The 24,028-nt window shown below is 37.7% G+C and overlaps 1 protein-coding gene across 1 annotated transcript in view; it reads left to right on the top strand.

Annotated features, from left to right (window-relative positions):
- Nucleotides 1-24,028, top strand: part of Iqcm (IQ motif containing M) — a 370,694-nt gene that overhangs the window by 289,974 nt on the left and 56,692 nt on the right. The window lies entirely within an intron of this gene.

The following is a 24,028-nucleotide window of genomic DNA, read 5'->3' as shown; positions in this document are numbered from 1 at the left end:
TTCTTTATGACTTATACCTTTTCTGTTATTTTCAGGGAATACTGGCTGAACTTGTGGTCACAAAGGTGTTCTTTTATAAAACTTCAGCTTTAGGATTTATATTTTAGTATATAACGAGTTTTGAATAAATTTTTGTATGTGACTCAAAGTATGTATTAAAATTTTAAATTGTATTTTATGTCTAAAATTTCCAACAGTATTTACTGAAAAATCTGTCCTATGAATTAACTTTGCATATTGATTCAAGCTAAATAAATAAAGTGTTTAGTTGTCAGTCACATGAATGAAAATGTTCTTGGTACCATTAGTTACAAAATGAATGGACATTAGAACTACAGTGAGGTAATACCACTCATCTATTGAAAAACACAACTGATAATAAAAACTGTAAGTGTGATCCAGTTTTACCTGGATATGGAGTACATATTGCTGGTGAAAGCGCAGGATGATTGACTCAAAATTTCTTATGATGTTTATTATGCTCCATCTACCAAATATAATCATCTCTTCCTAGGTGATTATTGGAGACAAATGAAATAATTGTTATATGTAGCTTAAAATAAAATAAAAATTTCAAAAATAGTTTCTTCATGTTTGGATATTATAATTGCATATTTTCACCTTCCCTTTCCTCCTGTAAACCCGCCAATGTAGCCTCCTTGTTCCCTTTCAAATTAATGGCCTTTTTATTTATTATAACTGAATATATATGTGAAATAATTTTTACATAATTTTATATAAAAACCAATATGTATGTATGTATAACAAAATCGTTCATAATCTATAAAATCTGGAAAAAACATAAATGGCCTTGAGTTGGTGAATGGATAAACAAAATTACCTGCAACTATATAATGGTACTCGAAAGTACTCAAAAATAAATAGGAATAAGCTGTTACAGAGCACGATAGTGTGGATGAATCTCAGATACATTATGATAAATAAGGAGGCAGATTCAGAGCCATGTGCTGTATGGCTCTGTTGAAGGGACAGTTGAGAAAAGGAGAGACAATCCAACACAACCCACAACACAGCCTGTGCTTTATTGATCTGAAGGTTTGTTACTGTGCTCCAGCGTGAAGAAACTGCCCAAGGGATTCTCAGAGTCATGGACCAGTTCTGCATCTTGATCAGCATATTTATTAATGTGTACAAGTGTCATACTACTACAAATGAGTCAAATCCCACAAAACGATGCACTGTACTATATATACACACTTAAATAAAAACATAAAGTACAACACGATTTTTTTTTAGTGGGACAGAGTTCTTTTAAAGGCATTGGGAAATCGTACATCAATCCACAATAGGGTATCAACACACCTGACTGAATGGCTGATAGTAGGAGGCTGGCCCTCTAATGTTAGCAGGGTTATGCAAATGCAGGAAAACCACCATACTCTGGTGTGAATCTGAATTGTCATGCAGTCTTTGAGAAAGCTTTATCACTCTCTTTAAAAAGCTAAACATGCATTGTATCATTCAGCATAATCAGACACTGCTATTTACCTAAGAGGAGAGACTCAACTACAGATGATGGAAGATAGAGGTTGTGATCTATTGATGTACAATACATAAATATGTAAAAACAACAAAACCCTTAAAACTAATGAAATACATGAAAATATGTATACATGGCATAATTCTGTGAATGAACAAAGGCAGACAAAAGGGGCTAGATGTTCCATAAATCTGATTATATTCAATTTGAGAAAAAGTGGAGTAACTCATAGCAACTGAAGGAGACTGATAGTTGTGTAGGAAAGTAGGCCAGTGCTAGGAGGTGATGGATTAAACAAGAGTGATAAAAATTCCTAGAACTTTGATTGTGTAATGTTATTATGGGCAAACTGTCAATATTCACCACATTGTCCACTGTAAATGTATGCCATATTGTTTAACATCTATACCTCAGTAAAGTCATCAAAGGAAACTTAAAGATATATTTAAAGAATTACAATATTTTCTAAAAGATCCCTTTCTTCATAAGTGTTGAAGCTTGTATACTAAACTTTGCATGTAAGGTTAGTGTTGGTCTGGAGCTTGTGGCTCAGTAGTAATCACTGTGTGCACTGTCACTGCTGACTAAACCAGAATCACAGAGTACATGGCACCGGAATTCCATCAGACTGGAGTAGAGGAAAGCCAATTAATGTGCTCATCTCAGTGGTCCTCTAGCGGAAGAAGAGGGAAAGATGAAAAGGGGCATTTAATTCAAAGGTTTAAAATCCTATAAATTAGTCAACACTCCAGTTTCTATGTATCTTGTCTTGTAATTTTCCACCTAAGATTACTAAAACTTGACGCATTTTAGGCTAAAGATTTGTGTTTAGTGTTTAGTGCCAGTTTATGGATAGATAACACAATAAACAAAAAGGAAATCTGACAGTGGCTCACATCCTATGTTGAGGACTGTCTCACGAGTTTCTAGGCTGAGTTTTCCTTCCACCTTAATGGGAACATGACCAGAGTCTTGTATCGTTTTGATTATAGTTGTTATAAATTTGACCGAGAAGAGAATTGAAGCGTTTCCCTTTAAAGAGTTCAGTCTATTTCAGAAGTTCTTTCCAAGTAACTCCTTGACTGTAAACACTTTAAGGGTGCTAGCTTTGTGAGTCTGTGTTGTGCTCCCATGGTAATAGTGGTGTAAACACTCGTGTTTATTGGTTTCACTCTGTAGATTTGGCAATGTGCCATCGGCAGTACCAAAGAACAGTTACTAGAGATTCAAAAGCTTTAGCTTGAGTTGATAACAGATTAGTGTTAGTACTATGGCTCCTCTGGAGATGCTTCTTTCCCATCTGCATTTTAACACTATAATTCATAATTTAACAGTGTTTAAGTGTAATGACTGCTGAATATGTCCTTCATAATTATAAGTTGCTTATTTGCACACATAATTTCTTCTAATGGTAATTTTATAATCTTAGACTATGTAGAAAACAGTCTTCAATTTTTCAAGGATACGTATCTAACTAAACATATTTGGAAAGATTTTTTGGGGAAGCTATTTTTTCATACATGCCTCTGGTTATTTTTCCTTATAAGCCATCTGCCTTTCAACAACCTGACCCTCTGTCTACACTCCCTCCCCTCCCCCCACAAACACAAACGGCAAATTTCTTTTCCTAAATTATGTCTTTTGTGTCTTGGCTAGCTTTCAATCTGGAAGGCATAGATTATATTAAAGATTATCTTAGCCCAATAATTCATGGACTTTTAATGGGAGTTGTCTTAATGGGATATACAAGCCATTCCATTTCAAGGAAACCATTTAAGGAATACAAATAGATGATTTTAAATACCTTTTTCAATGGCCATTTTAATGAAGTCATATTATTGTATTACTATGAGTTTTTTTAAATTAGTTCAGATCATAGATAATGAACGAAGATCATAAGGTCTAATTCTTGCAAGTATATAATTTATATTATTTCACATAATGAATTCTACTAACCATTATAACATACAGGATATTTAAATTATATGGTCAGTACTAAAATCTGTCTTGTCACCCATTTTAAAAGTACATGTTGGGCCAGGCAATGGGGGTGCATGCCTTTGATCCCTGCACTTGGGAAGCAGAGGCAGGTGTATCTCTGTGAGTTCAAAGCCAGCTTGATCTACAAGATCTAGTTCCAGGACAGGCTCCAAATCTACACAGAAATCTTGTCTGGAAAAAACAAAACAAACATTTTTGTACATGTTAGGGAAGACTGGAGGGGGAGTAAGAAGAAGAAATGTAGAATAAAAATACATTTTATACATGTATGAAATTGTTAAGAAAATAAGAAAATAGTATCAAAAAATATACAAAGTAACTTTGCATAGTATCCAGCTTACTTTGGAGTCATTGAGTCTATTCCACTTTTTAAAGAATGACTATTCTTGACAGTGAAGTTTGATATTTGATGACCTTGTCTCAGAATTTTCTATTTGATACATAAGTATCAAAACTTCCATTTCCCTATACTCTGTATTTAAGACACAGTTTTTAATGTATTCATAAAGCAGAATCCTACAAAGGCCATTAAGACTCTTCTAAAATATGGTGTTCATGTGCCCTTCAGAAGCCCACTCCTTACTTTCAATGCATTTGGATTTTCTCTCTAAATGCTTTTCATCCTTTCTCATTCCTTATATACAATCGAGTTTGGAATAAGATATGATTATTAATATATTTCTTATTTTTAAATTAACTTGTGGTTCTACTAACCATTTCTATAATTTTGGGCATGTGGAGGATTCTAAGTGCACATCCCAACAGTTACTTTTCATGTGACTAAGTAATTTATATGCATTTGATTCTATTTTTAATTTGCTATCCTGACTTTTCCTAGTTTTACTTATATTCTTTTATCAATTAATTAATATTTTTTAAAAACTTTTCTCATCTTACATACCAATCATTGTTCCCTCTCCTCCTTCTACTCTTTCCACCTTCTCTTCCACCCGATCGCCCATCCACTCCTCAGAGAGGGTAAGGCTTCCCATGGGGAGTCAACAAAGTCTAGCACATCATTTTGAGGGAGGACCAAGGCCCTCCCCACTATATCTAGGCTGAGTAAGGCATCCTGTCAGGGAATATGTCCCAAAAGCCAGTTCAAGCAGTAGGTATAAATCCTGTTTCCACTGCTACTGGCCCCATAGTTTGCCCCATCCATACAACTGTCATCCACATTTCGAGGGCCCACATTTTGGTCCTATGCTGGTTCCCCTTCTGTGAGGCTGGAGTCAGTGAGCTCCTATTAGCTCAGGTAAGTTCTTTCAGTGGGTATCCCCATCATGGTCTTGACCCCTTTGCTCATATTATTGCTCCATCCTCTCTTTGACTAGATTTTGAGAGCTCAGCATTGGCTTCCATCAGTTGCTGGGTGAAGGTTCTATAATGACACTTAAGGTCATCATCAATCTAATTGCACGGCACCCTCTCCAACTATTCCTTAGGGTCTTAGCTGGGGTTATTCTTGTGGATTCCTGGAAATTTCCCTACTGCCAGACTTCTTGGTAGGCCCATAATAACTCCCTCAATGAAGATATTTCTTTTCGTGTTCTTCCTCTCTGTTTTTCCCCGATCTTGACCATCCCATTCCCTCATATTCTCTTCCCACCTTCCCCTCTCCTCTCCTCGTTCCCTTTTACCTTTCCACCTCCCCTCAAACTCCATGCTCCCAATTTTTTCAGCAGATCTTGTCTGTTTCCCTGTCCCGAAGGGATCAATGAATGCTTCTGTTAGGGTTCTCCTTGTTACCTAGATTCTCTATGGTCTTGGACTATAGGCTTATTATCCTTTGCCTTATGTCTAATATCCACTTATGTGTGAGTACATACTGTGCTCATTTTTATTGGTCTGGGTTACCTCACTCAGGATGTTTTTTTCTAGTTCCATCCATTTGGATGGAAATTTCAATATGTCATTATTTTAATGCTGAGTAGAAATCCATTGCATAAATGTACCACATTTTCTTTATCCATTTGTCAGTTGAGAGGCCATCTAGGCTGTTTCCATGTTTTGGCTATTACAATGATGTTACTATGAACATAGTTAAGCAAATGCCATTGTAGTATGGTTGAGCATCCTTTTGGTATATGAGCAAGAGTGGTATTGCTGGGTCTTCAGAAAGGTTGATTCTCAATTTTCTGAGAAACCACCAAAATAATTTCCAAAGTGGTTGTGCAAGCTTGCACTTTCACCAGCAATAGAGGGGTGTTCCCCTTACTCTACATCCTTTCCAGCATAAGATATCTTGGTGTTTTTTATCTTAGACAATTTGACTGGTATCAGATGGTATCTCAGAGTCATTTTGATTTGCATTTCCCTGTTGGCTAAGGATATTGAGCAGTTTCTTAAGTGTCTTTTGGCCATTTGAGATTCTTTAGTTGATAATTCTTTATCTAAATCTGTGCCCAACTCTTTAATTGGATTATTTTGTATTTTAGTGTCTAGTTTTTTTGTCATGTATAATAAAGATGAGTCTTCTGTCTGATGTGGCATTGGTGAAGATATTTACCCATTCAGTAGGCTGTTGTCTTGTCTTATTGACCATGTCCTTTGCTTACAGAAGATTCTCAGTTTCAGGAGGTCCCATTTATATATTGTTGCTCTCAGTGTCTGTGCCACTAGTGTTATATTTAGGAATTGCTCTTCTATACCCATGTGTTCCAGGCTATTTCACACTTTCTCTTCTATGTAGAAGGATTTATGTTGAGGTGTTTGATCCATTTGAATTTGAATTTTGTGCATGGAAATAGATGTGGATCTATTTGTGTTCTTTTCCATGCTGATACCCAGTTATGCCAGCACCATTTGTTGAAGATGCTTTCTTTTTTCCATTGTATAATTTTTAGTGCTTCTTTGTCAAAAATCAGTTGTTCATAGGTGTCTGGGTTAATATCAAGGTCAATGGTTCAATTCCATTGTTTCACTTGTCAGTTTTTATGCCAATACTAAGCTGTTTTCATTATTGTAGCTCATAATAGAGCTTGATGTCAGGGATGGTGATGCCTCTGGAAGTTTCTTTATTATACATGATTGTTTTGGCTATCCTTTTTGTTTTGTTTTGCTTTTCCATATGAAGTTGATTATTATTCTTTTGAGGTATGTGAAAAATTGTGTTGGAATTTTGATGGGGATTGCACTGAATCTGTAGATTGCTTTGGTAGGATTGTCATTTTTATTATGTTGATCCTATTTATGCAAGAGCATGGAAGATCTTTCCATTTTCTAATATATTTCAGAATTTCTTTCTTCAAAGGCTTAAAGTTCTTGTCATACATATTTTTTACTTTTTTGGTTAGTGCTACCCAAAATATTTTATCTTATTTTTGGCTGTTGCAAATGGTGATGTTTCTCTGATTTCTTTCTCATTCTTTTTATCACTTGTATATAGGAAGGCTATGATTTTTTTGAGAGTTTATCTTCTATCCTATTACATTCTGTTACAGTGATTATCTGCTTAGGAGTTTCCTCATAGAATTTTTGGGGTCAATTACATATACTATGTTATCATCTGCAAATAGCAAATGTTTGACTTCTTCCTATCTAATTTGTATCCCCTTGATGTCCTTTGTTATCTTATTGCTCTAGCTAGAATTTCAAGTACTATGTTGAATAGATATGAAGAGAGCAGACAGCATTGCTTTGTTCCTGATTTTAGTGAAATTGCTTTGAGTTTCTCTACATTTAAGTTGATGTTGGCTGTCTGTTTGCTGTATATTACTTTATTATGTTTAGACATGTTCCTGTATACCTGTTCTCTCCAAGACCTTTATCATGAAGGGGAGTTCAATTTTGTCAAATGCTTCTTTGGCATCTAGTGAGGTAATCATTTGTTTTTTTTCTTTCAGTTTATGTATATGGTGGATTATATTGATCAATTTTCATATGTTGTACCATCCCTGGATCTCTGAGAAGAAGTCAATTTGATCATGAATGTTCAGGAGGGAAATTCTTCTGTAATTCTCTTTCTTAGTTGAGTCTTATGTGGTGTCAGTATCAGGGTAAATGTAGCCTCATAACAAGTTTGACAATGTTCCTTCTGTTTCTATTTTGTGGAGTTTGAAGAGTATATGTATTAGTTATTCTTTGAAGTTCTGGTAGAATTTTTCAGTGAAACCATCAAGCAATAGGCACTTTTTTTTGGTTGGGAGACTTTTGATGACTGCTTCTATTTTCTTACAGGTTATAGGTCTATTCATATTGTTCATCTGGTTCTGACTTAATTTTGGTATATGGTACCTATCCAGTAAATTGTCCATTTCTTTTAGATTTTCCAATTTTCTTGAGTAAAGGTTTTTAGTATCTGATATTATGTCTCCCTTTCAAATCTGATTTTGTTAATTTGGATGTTTCTCTCTACCTTTTCATTAGTTTGGATAAGGGTTTGCTTATTTGACTATTTTGTTGATTTTCTCTAAGAACCAACTATTGGTTTCATTGATTCTTTGTATTTTTTCTTTGCTTTTTTTTTTACTTCAGCCCTCAATTTGATTATTTTCTGTCTTTTACCCCCCCATCCCCATGTTACCCTGTTTCTTTTTGTTCTAGAGCTTTCAGGTATGTTGTTAAGTTGCTAGTGTGTGATTTCTGTACTTTCTTTATGTAGGCACTTAGTGCTATGAACTTTCCTCTTAGCACTGCTTTCATAGTGTCTTATAGGTTTGGGTATGTTGTACATTCATTTTCATTGAATTCTAGGAAGTCTTTAATTTTTTTCTTTATTTCTTCCTTGACACAGTGATTATTTAACTGACCACTGTTCATTTTCCATAAATATGTAGGCTTTCTATAATTAGTGTTGTTGCTGAATTCTAACATTAAGCCATCATGATTCAATAAGATAGAGGAGTATTCCATATTTTTTTATTTGTTGAAGTTTGCTTTGTAACCTAGTATGTGGTTATATTTGAAGAAGGTTCATAAGGTGCCAAGAAGGTATATTCTTTTGTGTTTGGATGAAATGTTCTAAAGATGTCTGTTATGCCCATATGAGTCATGACATTTGTTAGTCTCTTATTTCTCTGTTAAGTTTCTGTCTGACAGACGTGTCCATTAGTGAGAGTAGGGTGTTGTAGTCTCTTACTGTTAGTGTGTGGGGTTTAATGTGTGATTTAAGCTTTAGTAATGTTTATTTTACACACGAAGGTGTTATTGTATTTTGGGAATAGATGTTTAGGATTGAGACTTTATCTTGATGAACTTTTCCTGTGAGGAGAATGACGTGTCCTTCTCCATCTGTTTTTTATCTATTTTAGTTTGGTGTCTATTTTATTAGATATTGGGATAGCTATACCCACTTCTTTATTGGTCCATTTGATTGGAAAATCTTTTCCCAACCCTTAACTCTGAGGTAACGTCTGTTTTTGAGGTTGAGTTTGTTTCTTGCATTCAACAGAAGGATGAATCTTGTATTTGTATCCAGTCTGCTAGCCTGTGTCTTTTTATAGGTGAATTGAGTCCATTGATAGTAAGAGATCAGTGATAATTAATTTCTGTTAATTTTTTGTGGTAGTGTTTGTGTGCTTCCCTTTTTGGGGCTTTGCTGGTATGATGTTATTGGTTGCTTGTGTTTTTGTGGGTGTAGCTAGCTTTCTTGGGTTGGAGATTTTCTAGTATTTTCTGTAAATATGTGTTAGTGGGTAGGTATTGTTTAAATTTGGTTTTTGTCATGAAATATCTTGTTTTCTCAATGAAAGCTTTGTGGACATAGTAGTCTGGGTTTGAATCTGTGGTCTCTTAATGTCTGTGTCACATCTATCCAGGACCTTCTTGCTTTTAGGGTTTCCATTGAGATGTTGGGTGTAATTCTAATAGGTCTGCTTTTATTTGTTGCTTGGTCTATTACTTTTGCAACTCTTAATATTCTTTATGCTTAGTGTTTTGATTATTATATTGCAAGGGGACTTTTTTGGTTCAATTTATTTGGTGTTCTGTAAACTTCTTGTATCTTTAATAGGCATATATTTTTTTAGGTTGGGAAAGATTTCCTCTATGATTTTGTTCAATATATTTTCTGTGCTTTTTAGCTGGAGTTCTTCCCTTTCTTCCATCCTTATAATTCTTAGGTTTTGTCTTTTCATGATGTCCCAGATTTCCTGGATGTTTTCATTTAAAAATTTATTGGATTTGGTATTTTCTTTGATCAATGAATCTATTTCCTCTATTGTAGCTTCAATTTCTGAGATTCTCTCTTCCATCTCTTGTATTCTGCTGGTTATGCTTGCATCTGTTGTTCCTGTTCATATAACCAGATTTTCCTTTTCCAGAATTCCCTCATTTTGTGTTTTTATCATTGCCTCCCTTTTAGTTTTTTATTCTTGAGCTGTTTTAATTGTTTGTTTCTCCTGTTTGATTGCTTTTTATTGGTTTTCTTTAAGAGAATTATTGATTTCTTCCAATTTTTTGTTTGTCTTTTTCTCCATTTCTTTAAGGGAGTTTTTTATTTCTTTTTTTCCAGGAGACTGTTACAAAACATCTTTATTTTTGTTTGTTATTGATATTAATTGCAAAGTACTGTGGGTAGCTGCCACTCACTTGGGGTCCAGGTGAAACACCTATTGATTGCATAGCCACACTAGGCCATGAGGAAAAGACACAGATTTCTGCTCCTAGTTTTGCTTATTTCTTTTCTTTTTTTTATTAAAAATTTCCACCTCCTCTCTTCCTCCCATTTTCCTTCTTCTTCCCCCACTCTCGTCCCCCTCCCTCTCCAGTCCAAAGAGCAGTCAGAGTTCCTAGCCATGTGGAAAGTCCAAGGTACTACCCCCTCCATCCAGGTCTGGGAAGGTGAGCATCCAAACAGACTAGGCTCCCACAAAGCCAGTACATGCAGTAGAATCAAAACCCAGTGTAGTAATATGGGCGGCGGCAGGGTTGCGTCCCCAAATCCCCAGCCACCTGGCTCGGCTAGCTTATGCCCCAAATAATTACACGGACACTGTATTCTTTTAAACACTGCTCTGGCCCATTTCTAATAATCTATGTAGCGCCCCTAGGTGTGCTTACCGGGAAGATTCTAACCTAAGTCCATCCTGGGTCGGAGCTGGGGCATGGTGTGCGTCTTCCCTGGAGCAGGTAGCATGGCGTCTCTGCTGAGGCGTCTGCTCTGGAGAGGAGAGCTGTGGAGTCTGACCTCACTTCCTCTTCCTCTGGGCGTTCTGTTCTGTTTACTCCACCCACCTAAGGGTGGGCCTATCAAATGGGCCTAGCAGTTTCTTTATTGCTTAGCCAAAGGAATCAACAAATTGATATATGACACTCCCACATCACTTCCCCTTTTTCTGTTTAAACAAAAAAGAAAGGCTTTAACTTTAACATAGCAAAATTACATATAACAAAACAGTTATCAAGTAAAAGTTACATCAGAAACATTTATACATATAACAAAATTGACCATAAATCTCTATCAATGCAAATTATTCATACCTATATCATTTCCCCCTTTAAAGGTAAAAGAACATTTATAAACAATATTTGGGAACATGGGCGCAGTTTTTTCTCTCCAAACTGCTTCCTGCTGAATGGGGGCGTCGTTAATGATTTTAGGGTGTAACCTGTGTGCCAGGTTTATCTCAGTTGGCAGTTGAGCAAGGCAATTTTCTGAAGATGTTCACAGCAACCCTTCAGGAGGACGTGGTCCATCATACCAAATCGGAATAGAAGAAATGAACAGGGTCTCATCCTCTGTGAAAACAAAAGAAGACTCTCTCCAAAGCATCATATCCTTAGACCCAAATTCTGAAATCGTAATACCCTTATATCCATTCTGGTTCCACTTGGCAGCCCATATAATGAAATGTCTCTCTGTACTTAGCTCCTTCACAGTCAAAAATTTTAAAGAAAACACAATACTACAAAGAATCCAGACTCTCTGTGAATTTTTCATTTTTACGCGGCTTATTTTTCTTTATTTCTTTTAATCTCTTAACTATCTGTACTCTGTCTCTTTAAAGACTTTACCTTTTTTTTTTAACATTAACTTTATTCTCTATATTCTTTTTCTTCTCTCTCCCAAGCCTACGTACATTCATCCAACAGTGTGATCTTTCAGTGGTCTGAATCTGTCCTATTGTGAATCTGCAATTTTTTACTATCCAGGAGCACTTTTGATTTGCGCGTTTAAATCACTAGGCGCTTAAGAATCTAAGCTGTGACATTCCTAAGTTAACTTTTTGCTTTTTGAGCGCATATCTTTGACCTGGAATAACCCTGTAGACCAGGCTGTTTTTGAACTCTCAGAGATCCGCCTGTCTCTGCCTCCCAGGCATTGGGATTAAAGGTGTTTCCTACTACACCTTGAACTCACAGAGATCTGTTTGTCTCTGTCTTTTAGGCACTGGGATTAAAGGCGTGTGCAACCACACCTGGAAGTCACAGAGGTTTACTTTAAGAATTTTAACTTTTAGTTTGCATATATTTTTAACACACTTTAAATCATTTAAAAATTTTCTTTGTCTTTGAATCTCTCTTTTTACTGTATCTCTCTCTCCTTTTCTGACCACACGAGTCTTTAATTTACCAAGCAATATCAGTAGGACTAAAGGCGTGGCTTTGACGGCTGGATCCAGCCCATTCCTTAGCTTTCCAGCCTCATGGCTGAGGTACTGGCTGCAAGGTCCCTGCCAGCCAGCAAGCTACAACAGACAACACTCAAGTCCTCTCTCAGTAGCCGACCCTCCTGCCCCAAACAGTCAGAGTTTGCCCTGGCAGGATGGCCCAGAAAGCCGGCATTTTTAAACGGCGCACCTTTTTTCCTGCTACGCCTGAAAACCGAAAAGCATGCGTTCAACTTTTCATCAACACTGTTTAAGTGTTTTGTGGCAGGACCTCTTAATGAGCAGCAGGGTTTTGCAGCTAAAGCTGAGTCAGGAAGCCTCTCTTAGATGAGGCGCTTGCTTGCCTCTAGCAAGCAGAGTAGACCCGAGAAATTGCCACAAGAAACACGCTTTACTCTATTCTTTTCCAAGTTTTCTCAGGCTTTCTGTGGACTCAGTTAGCCCCACGTTGGGCGCCATTTGTAGTAATATGGGCGGCGGCAGGGTTGTGTCCCCAAATCCCCAGCCACCTGGCTCGGCTAGCTTATGCCCCAAATAATTACACGGACACTGTATTCTTTTAAACACTGCTCTGGCCCATTTCTAATAATCTATGTAGCGCCCCTAGGTGCGCTTACCGGGAAGATTCTAACCTAAGTCCATCCTGGGTCGGAGCTGGGGCATGGTGTGCGTCTTCCCTGGAGCAGGTAGCATGGCGTCTCTGCTGAGGCGTCTGCTCTGGAGAGGAGAGCTGTGGAGTCTGACCTCACTTCCTCTTCCTCTGGGCGTTCTGTTCTGTTTACTCCACCCACCTAAGGGTGGGCCTATCAAATTGGCCTAGCAGTTTCTTTATTGCTTAGCCAAAGGAATCAACAAATTGATATATGACACTCCCACATCAACCCAGTGCCATTGTCCTTTACGTTTCAGTCAGCCCTCATTGTCAGCCACATTCAGAGAGTCTAGTTTGATCACATGCTCCATCAGTCCCAATCCAGCTGGCCTTGGTGAGCTCCCATTATTTCAGCCCCAATGTCTCAGTGGATGGACACACCCCTCGTGGTCCTGACTTCCTTGTTCATGTTCTCCCTCCTTCTGCTCCTCATTTGGACCTTGGGAGCTCAGTTCAGTGCTCCAATGTGGGTCTCTGTCTCTATCTCCATCTATGGCCAGAGAAGGTTCTATGGTGATATGCAAGATACTCATCAGTGTTGCTATAGGATAAGGACAGTTCCGGTGCCCTCTCCTCAGCTGCCCAAGGAACAAGCTGGGGACATCTTCTTGGACACATGGGAACCCCTCTAGAGTGAAGTCTCTTGCCAACCCTAAAATGGCTCCCATAATTAAGATTTCTACTTTCCTGCTTCCATTTCCACCCTTCCTACATCCCAATTGTCCCATTCCCCCAAGCTCTCCCCTTCCTCCCCTTCTCTTTTCTCTCTTCCCATCTCCCCTTACCCCCATTTCACTCCCGCCCCTGTGCTCCCAACATTTGTCTGGCAATCTTGTCTAATTCCAGTATCCAGGAGGATAACTACATGTTTTTCTTTGGGTTCACCTTCTTATTTAGCTTTTCTAGGATCACAAATTATAGGCTCAATGTGCTTTATTTATGGCTAGAATTCACTTATGAGTGAGTACATACCATATACATCTTTTTGGGTCTGGGTTACCTCACTCAGGATAGTGTTTTCTATTTCTGTCCATTTTCATGCAAAATTCAAGAAGACATTGTTTTTTTACTGCTGAGTAGTACTCTAATATGTATATATTCCATACTTTCTTCATTCATTCTTCCATTGAAGGGCATCTAGGTTGTTTCCAGGTTCTGGCTATTACAAACAATGCTGCTATGAACATAGTTGAGCATATACTTTTGTTGTATGATAGGGCATCTCTTGGTTATATTCCCAAGAGTGGTATTGCTGGGTTTAGGGGGTAGGTTGACTCCCAATGTCCTGAGAAACCGCCACACTGCTTTCCAAAGTGGTTGCACAAGTTTGCATTCCCACCAGCAATGGATGAGTATATCCCTTTCTCCACAACCTCTCCAGCAAAAACTATCATTGGTGTTTTTGATTTTAGCCATTCTGACAGGTGTAAGATGGTATCTTAAAGTTGTCTTGATTTGCTAAGGAAGTTGAGCATGACTTTAAGTGTCTTTTGGCCATTTGAACTTCTTCTGTTGAGAATTCTCTGTTCAGGTAATTGCCCCATTTTATAATTGGGTTGATTAACCTTTTACGGTCTAGTTTCTTGAGTTCTTTATATATTCTGGAGATCAGACCTTTGTCAGTTGCGGGGTTGGTGAAGATCTTCTCCCAGTCAGTGGGTTGCCTTTTTGTCTTAGTGGCAGTGTCCTTTGCTTTACAGAAGCTTCTCAGTCTCAGGAGGTCCCATTTATTCAATGATGTCTTTAATGTCTGTGCTGCTGGGGTTATATGTAGGAAGTGGTCTCCTGTGCCCATGAGTTGTAGAGTACTTCCCACTTTCTCTTCTATCAGGTTCAGTGTGTTCAGATTGATATTGAGGTCCTTAATCCATTTGGACTTGAGTTTTGTGCATGGTGATAGATATGGATCTATTTTCATTCTTCTACAGGTTGACATCCAGTTTTGCCAGCACAATTTGTTGAAGATGCTCTCTGTTTTCCATTGTATACTTTTAGCTCCTTTATTGAAAATCGGGTGTTCATAGGTTTGTGGGTTAAAGTCCGGGTCTTCTACTCTATTCCATTAATCAACTTCTCTGTTTTTATGCCAATACCAAGCTGTTTTCAATACTGTAGCTTTGTAATAAAGTTTGAAGTCAGGGATGGTAATGCCTCCAGAATATCCTTTATTGTATAGGATTGTTTTGGCTATCCTGGTTTTTTTTTTTGTTTTTCCATATAAAGTTGATTATTGTCTTCTCAAGGTCTGTGAAGAATTTTGATGGGGATTGCATTGAATCTATAGATTGCTTTTGGTAGAATTGCCATTTTTACTATGTTGATCCTCCCAATCCAAGAGCAAGGGAGATCCTTCCATTTTCTGGTGTCCTCTTCAATTTCTTTCTTCAAAGACTTAAAGTTCTTGTCAAATAGATCTTTCACTTCCTTGGTCAGAGTTACCCAAAGATATTTTACGCTATTTGTGGCTATCATGATAGGTGATGCTTCTCTTATTTCCTCTCTGCTTCCTTATCCTTAGTGTATAGGAAGGCCATTGATTTCTTGGAGTTGATCTTGTATCCTGCCACATTACTAAAAGTGTTTATCAGCCATAGGAGTTCTTTGGTAGAGTTTTTGGGGTCACTTATGTATACTGTCATATCATCTGCAAATACCGAAAGTTTAACTTCTTCCTTTCAAATACAAATCTCCTTGATCCCTTATGTTGTCTTATTGCTATTGCTAGAACTTCAAGCACTATATTGAAGAGGTAGGGAGAGAGTGGACAGCCTTGTCATGTTCCTGATTTTATTGGGATGGTTTTGAGTTTCTCTCCATTTAATTTAATGTTAGCTGTTGGCTTGCTGTAAATAGCTTTTATTATATTTAGGTATGATCCTTGTATCCCTAATCTCTCCAAGACCTTTATCATAAAGGGGTATTGAATTTTTGTCGATTGCTTTTTCAGCATCTAATGAAATGATCATATGGTTCTTTTTTCTTTCAGTTTATTTATATGATGGATTACATTGATAGATTTGCATATGTTGAACCAGCCCTGCATCTCTGGGATGAAGCCTACTTGATCATAATCTGTAATTTTTCTAATGTGTTCTTGGATTCGGTTTGCCAGTATTTTATTGAGAACTTTTGTGTCGATGTTCACAAGTGGGATTGGCCTGTAATTCTGTTTCTTGGTTAAATCTTTGTGAGATTTTGGTGTCAGGGTGACTGTAGCTTCATAAAAGGAATTTGGCAATGACTCTTCTGTTTCTATATTGTGAAATACCTTAAGGAGTATAGGTATTAGCTCTTCTTGGAAGTTCTGATAGAATTCTGCATTGAAACCATCTGGTCCTGGAGTTTTTTTGGAAGGGAGGTTTTTGATAACAGCTTCTATTTCTTCGCGAATAACAGGTCTATTTAGATTGTTCACCTGGTCTTGGTTTAACTTTGGTATATGGTACTTATCTAAAAAAATGTCCATTTCTTTTGTATTTTCTAGTTTGGGGGCATACAGGATTTTGTAGTAAGATCTAATGATTCTCTGAATTTCCTCTGTGTCTGTGGTTATGTCCCCCTTTTCATTTCTGATCTCATTTATTTGCGTGTTTTCTCTCTGTTGTTTAATTAGTTTGCATAGGGGTTTGTCGATCTTGTTGATTTTCTCCAAGAACCAACATTTTGCTTCATTGATTCTTTGGATTGTTTTCTGTGTTTCTATTTTGTTGATTTTCACCCTCATTTTGATTATTTCCAGTCTTCTACTCCTCCTAGGCATGTCTGCTTCTTTTTTTTTCTAGAGCTTTCAGGTGTGCTGCTAAGTCTCCAAGGTATTCTTTCTTTCTCTGTTTTCTTTAAGTGGACACTTAGTGCTATGAACTTTCCTCTTAGCACTGCTCTTAATGTGTCCCAAAGGTTTGAGTATGTTGTCTCTTTATTTTCATTAATTTCAAGGAAGACTTTAATTTCTTTCTTAATTTCTTCCTTGACCCAGGTGTGGTTCAGTAGTTGACTGTTCAGTTTCCATGAGTTTGTTGGCTTTCTGGGGGTAGCGTTGTTGTTGCCTTCTAACTTTAATCTGTGGTGATCTGATAAGACACAGGTAGACACTGATATTTTTTGTATCTGTGGATGTTTCCTTTGTTACGAAGTATGTGGTCAATTTTTGAGAAGGTTCCATGAGCTGCAGAGAAGAAGGTATATTCTTTCTTATTTGGGTGGAGTGTTCTATAGATGTCTGTTAAGTCCATTTGCTTCATTACCTCCCATAATTCTCTTAGTTCTCTATTAGGTTTCTGTCTGATTGACCTGTCCATTAGTGAGAGAGGTGTTTTGAAGTCTCCTACTAGTAGTGTGTGTGGTTTGATGTCTGCCTTGAGTTTTAGTAATATTTCTTTTACATAAGTGGGTGCTTTTATATTAGGGGCATAGATATTCAGGATTGAGACTTCATCTTGATGAATTGTTCTTGTTATGAGTATAAAGTGTCCATCTCAATCTCTTCTGATTGAATTTAGTTTGAAATCAGTTTTGTTAGAAATTAGTATGGCCACTCCTGCTTGTTTCTTAGGCCCATTTGCTTGAAAACCCTTTTCCCAACCCTTTACTCTGAGTAGATGTCTGTCTTTGTGGTTGAGATGTGTTTCTTGTTAGCAGCAGAATGTTGGATCCTGTTTTTGTATCCAATCTCTTAGCCTGTGCCTTTTTATAGGTGAATTGAGTCCATTAATATTAAGTGATTTTAATGACCAGTAGTTGTTTACTCCAGTTATTCTTATTGTTTTTGTTAGTAGAGTTTGTGTGTCTCCCTTCTTTGAGTTGTGCTGGTGAAGGGTTACTAGATGCCTGAGTTATTGTAGGCAGTGTTGGCAATGTTGGATTCCTTGGGTTGTGATTTTCCTTCTATTACTTTCTGTAATGCTGGATTTTTGGCTACATATTGTTTGAATTAGTTCTTATCCTGGAATATTTTGTTTTCTCCATTGATAGTGAATGATAGCTTAGCTGGGTATAGTAGCTTGGGCTTGTATCCACGGTCTCTTAGTTTCTGTAGTACCTCTATCCAGGACCTTCTGGCTTTCATAGTTTCCATAGAGAAGTCAGGTGTGAGTCTGATCGGTTTACCTTTATAGGTTACTTGGCCTTTTTCCTTTGCAGCTCTTAATATTCTTTCTTTAATCTGTATGTTTTGTGTTTTGTTTATTACATGGCAAGGGGATTTTTTTTGATCCAGTCTATTTGGTGTTCTGTATGCTTCTTGAATATTCAAAGGAATATCTTTTTTATGTTGGGAAAGTTTTCTTCCATAATTTTGTTAAAAATGTTTTCTGGGCCTTTGAGCTGTGACTCTTCTCCTTCTTCTATTCCTATTATTCTTACGTTTGGTCTTTTTATTGTGTCCCACATTTCCTGAATGTTTTGTGATGAGAATTTGTTGGCTTTGCTGTTTTCTTTGATCAGTGCATTTATTTTCTCTATGGTGTCGTCAGAATCTGAGATTCTTTCTTCTATCTCTTGTATTCTATTGATTATGCTTGTTTCTGTAGGCTCTGCTTGTTGACCTAGATTTTCCATATCCAGCCGGTTCTCAGTTTGTGTTTTCTTCCTTGCTTCCATTTTAGTTTGCAATTCTTGAACTGTTTCCATTACCTGTTTGATTGTTTTTTCTTGGTTGCCCAGGGTATCATTTATGTATTTACTCATTTCTTCAAACTTTTTGTTATACTTCTCATCCATTTCTATAAGGGCATTTTTTACATGTTGTTTGAGGGACTCTATTGCTTTCATAAAGTCAATTTTTCCCACTTCTTCTGTTCTAGGGTGTTCAAGTCCTTTTGTTGTAAGATCATTGGGTTCTGGTGTTTTCATGTTGTTTTTCAGATTGTTGGGTGAATTCTTGCCTTGGTGCCTGCCCATCTCCTGCTATCGATGCTATGTAGTGGGTCTTCTAAAACAGGATCAGGTTTCCCTGCTGGCCAGGGGCCCCACTTACAAAATGCCCCCACTCTGTTTCCTGGGTCCTGCCGCGGGCCAAGGTCCCTCACACCACTCAGGAGGGTCTACAGGAACAGGACCAGGAATGGCTAAGTTCATGTCTGCCTGCACCACCGCTGTCTGCCCCGGTCTGCCTTTGTCTCCTTGTCTCTTCCACGCTCCCACTCACACCTGAACCTCGCTCTCTCTCAGAGCACCCAGAGGAGGAACTTGGCAATTATAGCCGAGGCTGGTGAGGCTTGTTTATCGTCACTGTGGAAACCCCAGGAACTTGCTCCGCTGGGATGTGGTCTTCACCCGGCAAGTGCTGAGCCTCGAGAAGCCTCTGGTGATTCTGGCGCCCTACCCCAGCTCAGCCCATCCTTTGCAGTTCTTAATATTCTTTCTTTATTCTGTATGTTTTGTGTTTTGATTATTATATGGTGAGGGGATTTTTTGTTGTTGTTGTTGTTGATCCAGTCTATTCGGTGTTCTGAATGCTTCTTGAATTTTCATAGGAATATTCTTCTTTAGGCTGGGAAAGTTTTCTTCTATAATTTTGTTGAATATATTTTCTAGGCCTTTGAGCTGTAATTCTTCTTCTTCTTCTACCCCTATTATTCTTAGGTTTTGTCTTTTTATGGTGTCCCACATTTCCTAGATGTTTTGTGATGAGAATTTATTGGATTTTCTGTTTTCTTTGATCAGTACTTTTATTTTCTCTATAGTGTCTTCAGCATCTGAGATTCTTTCTTCTATCTCTTGTATTCTGTTGGTTATTATCCAGCCAGCCCTTGGTTTATGTTTTCTTCATTGCCTCCATTTCAGTTTTCAAGTCTTGAACTGTTTCCATGATCTGTTTGATTGTTTTTTCTTGGTTTCCTAGGGTATCTTTTAGGGATTTATTTATTTCCTCAAACTTTTTGTTATTCTTCTCATCCATTTCTTTAAGGAAGTTTTTCACACCCTGTTTAAGGGACTCTATCACTTTCATAATGTCTAGTTTTTCTACTTATTCTGGATTAAGGTGTTCAAGTCTTCCTGTTGTATGTTCACTAGGTTCTGGTGCTATCATGTTGCTTTTCAGATTATTGGAGGAATTCTTGTATTGGCTCCTGCGCATCTCTTCCTTCAAATGCTCTCCCATGGATCTTCTGATACAGGATCAGAGCCACTTGCTGGCCAGGGACCTCACAGACAAAAGGACTAGCTTGCTGCATGCAGGCTTAGTGAAATAAAGGAACTCCTGCCCAGTTGCACACACCACCCCGTCCCAGAGCCTCAGCCCCCAAACAGGCTGAGTTGGGAGATCTTATGACCCTGCAGAAGGGAAGGGATGCCTGAAAGCAAGCTGCGATGGGATAGGAAGAGAGAGGCAGTAGCCGGGGAGAGAATCCCCTGCAAAATGACCAGAAAGTTTAGGGGGTTGAGGAGTGTCTGTGCTCCTTTTCCATGGCTTCTGCCGGCTGGTCAGGAACACACTCACTTCTCTGATGGATCTTTTGGTACAGGATCAGACCACTTGCTGGCCAGGGACCTTGCAAACAAAAGGACTAGCTTGCTGCTTGCAGGCTCAGTAGGGAATTTTTTTATTTCATCTTTAAAGGTCTCAATCATGTTCATAAAGTTATATTTAAGGTCCTTTACTTCTGCTTCTTCTGGGTTAAGATGTTAGATATTATAGTCTTCCTGTTGTATGACTATTGGGTTCTGCTGTTACCATTTTGCTTTTTAGGTTGTTGAATATATTCTTGCATTGGTACCTACCCATCTCTTCCTCCAATTGGTTCAAGGAGTGTCTTTGCCGCTTGGTCCCATCCATGCAGTCAATGCCTGTATCTCAGGGATCCTCTCTTGAACTGATTGTTGCAGATGCTGTCTGTGTCTTATGGAACTACTTTTGTTTCACTCTGTGCAGTTGCCGTCTGAATCTCAGGTAGCCATGAGGTCTCTGGTATTGGTGGGTGTGGGGGTACATTGGGGTTTGTAGCTTACAAGGTCTGATTGATGGAGGGGTGTGGAGCAGCCTACCTGCAACAGACTTGCCTGTTTGCTGGCTGGTGATGCTGTGGAAGGTGGGAGAGCTGCCCAGGGTTTTGCCCTGGGGCCTAGAACCTAGAGACTGGACTGTCCATCTGGGGATCTGGTCACTCACCTCTTGGCCCATTCTGTGCAGATGCAATCTGTGCATCAGAGATCGTCTGAGGTCATGGGGGATGGATGAATTTGTGGGCAGATTGGAAGTTGTAGTTTACACGGTTGGACTGAAAGTGAGGGGATTGGAGCAAACTACCTGCAGGAGGCTTGCCTGCTGACTGGCTAGTGAAGCTGAGGTAGGTGTTAGAGCAGCCTACAGTTTTGCCCCAGGGTCTAGTGCCTAGAGACCAGAATGTCCAGCTGGGAAGCTGGTCACTCACCTCTTGGTTCTCGCTGTGCAGTTGCAGTCTGTGCATCAGAGATCCTCTGAGGTCATAGGAGATGAGTGGGTTTGTGTCTTATTCATGTTCTTAAAATGTATATATTTATTACTTGTATCAAATGAGTAAATGTAATTTAGGAATATTCTTTAAAGTGACCTAAAGGATTATTATAAAATTTAAAAATTTTGATGTTAATGGACATATCTATCTATCTATCTATCTATCTATCTATCTATCTATCTATCTATCTATCTATCAATCATCTATCTATATAAATTTGTGTCATTTATTTTTGCTTAAGTATCAAAAACAGCCTATTAAAATTTAGAAATGTCATTCTGTTCATATGTAATATTGTTTGACTGAAGGAAAAAAATGTAGTCACTAAAAATATATTTTATTCTTTATCAGCCTTGAAATGTTGTTTGTTTATACACCAATTCATTTTCATTAACCATATGCTTCCCACAGACTCCACTGTGATATTTCCTAGCTTTCTGGTTTGCTGTGTTCATAGTAAGGTATTGATGCATTTTCACAATAAGCGCAATTGCTGATGAGAGAAGTATATGTTTGTGTTCAATTGTTAGGTTTCCCACCACTCAGGAAAACTCACCTAAGACAGCCTCAAGCATGATGAAAGTAAACGTTCTACTGCCCTCTGGATAAAGTGTCCATGTGCACTCAAGTTTTTAAAAAGTCTTCAGGGTAACTAATTATCTCCCTCATTTAGTGAAATAATTATATTCTATGTAGATCCCATTTTTTCCTTGGACTTTAATGATAAAATCATATATGTATCTCCTATGCTCAGTCAAGTCCAATTAGACAGGTGGTACTACATGAGGAAGATTGGTTTTTGTCAAGACCGTAAGATAACAGTAATGTGAGCCACAGAGTACCATGAATTTTTCTCTCATTACTTCATTGTTCAAATTTTAAAATAGAAATTGAAGGGTGTTTTATTATAACTTCTGTATCTGTTTAATAACAATAACTAGTAACTATCTGCTATGTGGTTGGCAGTAAAGTTTGAAATCAGCTTCATCTCAGTCCCACTCTAATCCAAAGCACACTCAATGGTTTTGTACATGTGGGCTGAGTCTCAGTCTTATTATTGATTCAAGGTCAGACAGAATGTTTCTGCATAAAGAAATTCACAAACTCTTGGAACTACATCTAGGAATTGTGAAACTGATGCCCAGTTTTCAATATCCCAAGTGAAACCCCTATATTGAATTCATTGTCTACTTACTAAGAGGAAGTTGCTTTTAGGTTGTACAGTCTCTCTGAGAAAAGTTGCCATTTTGACCTTCTATGTGGCTTAGAATAAGACCCCTGTGAGGAATTTTCAAGTATTCATGATTTTGTATAATCCTCTCATATTGCATGAAGGGTAACCTGTGTTACCAAGAGTTACCAACATCTCATGACTGTGTTACCAACAGTTACCAACCTCTCATGACTGTGTTATCAACAGTAAGTTACCAACCTCTCATGGATGCATTACCAACAGTAGGAGTGACTGTTTATCACTTCTAAAGCTAAGCTCTAAGAGATGTTCAGGCCTCTGCTTTGCTCACTCTTGTACAAATTGTTCTGATGGAAACAAAACTGCCTGTTTGTGAGGTCACTCCAGTAGTCCTGTTAAAGATGGACTGGGCGCTGCCTAGAAACTAAGAGAGCCTGATATGCCCCTCCCGACTAGCTTTCTCATTGATGAGGATGACTGACCAGGTCTCTTCCTCAAGAGGGCACTACAGATGGTTGTCATGTGGTTGCTGGGAATTGAACTCGGGAATTTTGGAAAAGTAGGCAGTGCTCATAATCACTAAGATACATATATAAGAGGTGTTTGGAATAATTAAAGTCTTTATATTTTTATAATTTGGGCAACTCCTATGTGAAAGGGTATTTTATGTTAAAAAAAATTTAGGCCTTTAAGACTCCAATAAAGAACTTCAAGATTTTATAAGATTTTATGTCAGTCACAACAGACATAAGAATAGATGCCTTGAAGTTACAGGTGAGAACCTCATCCAACGCCTAACTACTTCAGCCAGTGGAGCACATGCTTGTTCAAGACAAGAATCTCTTATAAGTGATTCTCTAATCTATTAGAGCCATAATCCTTTTTACATAGCAAATATTTTGTATTTTCTCTTTCTTTCACGAAGGAAAATGTACATATCAAAATGGATCTCTGATAGATATGATCTTATATGTTAAAAACTATATTAACAAACAAATACATATACTTTTATTTTTCTAGTGTACATAGTATATAGTTTATAATTGAAACAATAAAATAAATATCACAATTATATGTTATTTTAAAATTCCTTATATTCATATGTATGTATTATTAGATATAAGAACTTGTAACTAATAAGTAATAAAAGTTGACATGTGAAAATATGGGCTTTAATTATATAAATGCTAAAATGCTAATAGTGTGGAAAACCCAGTGAAATAGCTGCATTTTAAAACTGCATGTGAAATACACCATCAGTGTGGCCACATTCTTTGTAGAGTAATGCTTTGGAATACCAAATTTTCAAAGCAGTAAGCAATTAATAATAAAGCTATGGGTAAGAGAGCATATGGGCTTTGTTGTAGTTTGTCTGACATTGTGCTTGTGTCCTGGGAAAGTTGGTATTTATTTAAAAAATATTAAATAAAGCATTGTGTCCATGTTAAAAGGAAATTGGAATCTGTGTCTAGGTGAATATAAGCAGGATTTTCTCACAAAAGGATGGAGAAGAACCTTGGAAATTGGTTTAGGATATAGATGTTTCTATATAAAACACATCTTCACATTTCATCTTTGTTATGCATCTGATAGATACTATTATCAAATTATTGTTTTAATGAGGATGGCAAATATCAAACTGAAACTGAACTGCTTTCAATCATGTGGCTACAAGGTATGCAACAAGATTTCAGT

This window comes from Microtus pennsylvanicus, chromosome 6 (genome assembly GCF_037038515.1).
Source record: "Microtus pennsylvanicus isolate mMicPen1 chromosome 6, mMicPen1.hap1, whole genome shotgun sequence".
NCBI classification, from domain to species: domain Eukaryota; kingdom Metazoa; phylum Chordata; class Mammalia; order Rodentia; family Cricetidae; genus Microtus; species Microtus pennsylvanicus.
Note: the sequence above shows the minus strand (reverse complement) of the source record. Positions and strands in the feature narration are given on the sequence as shown.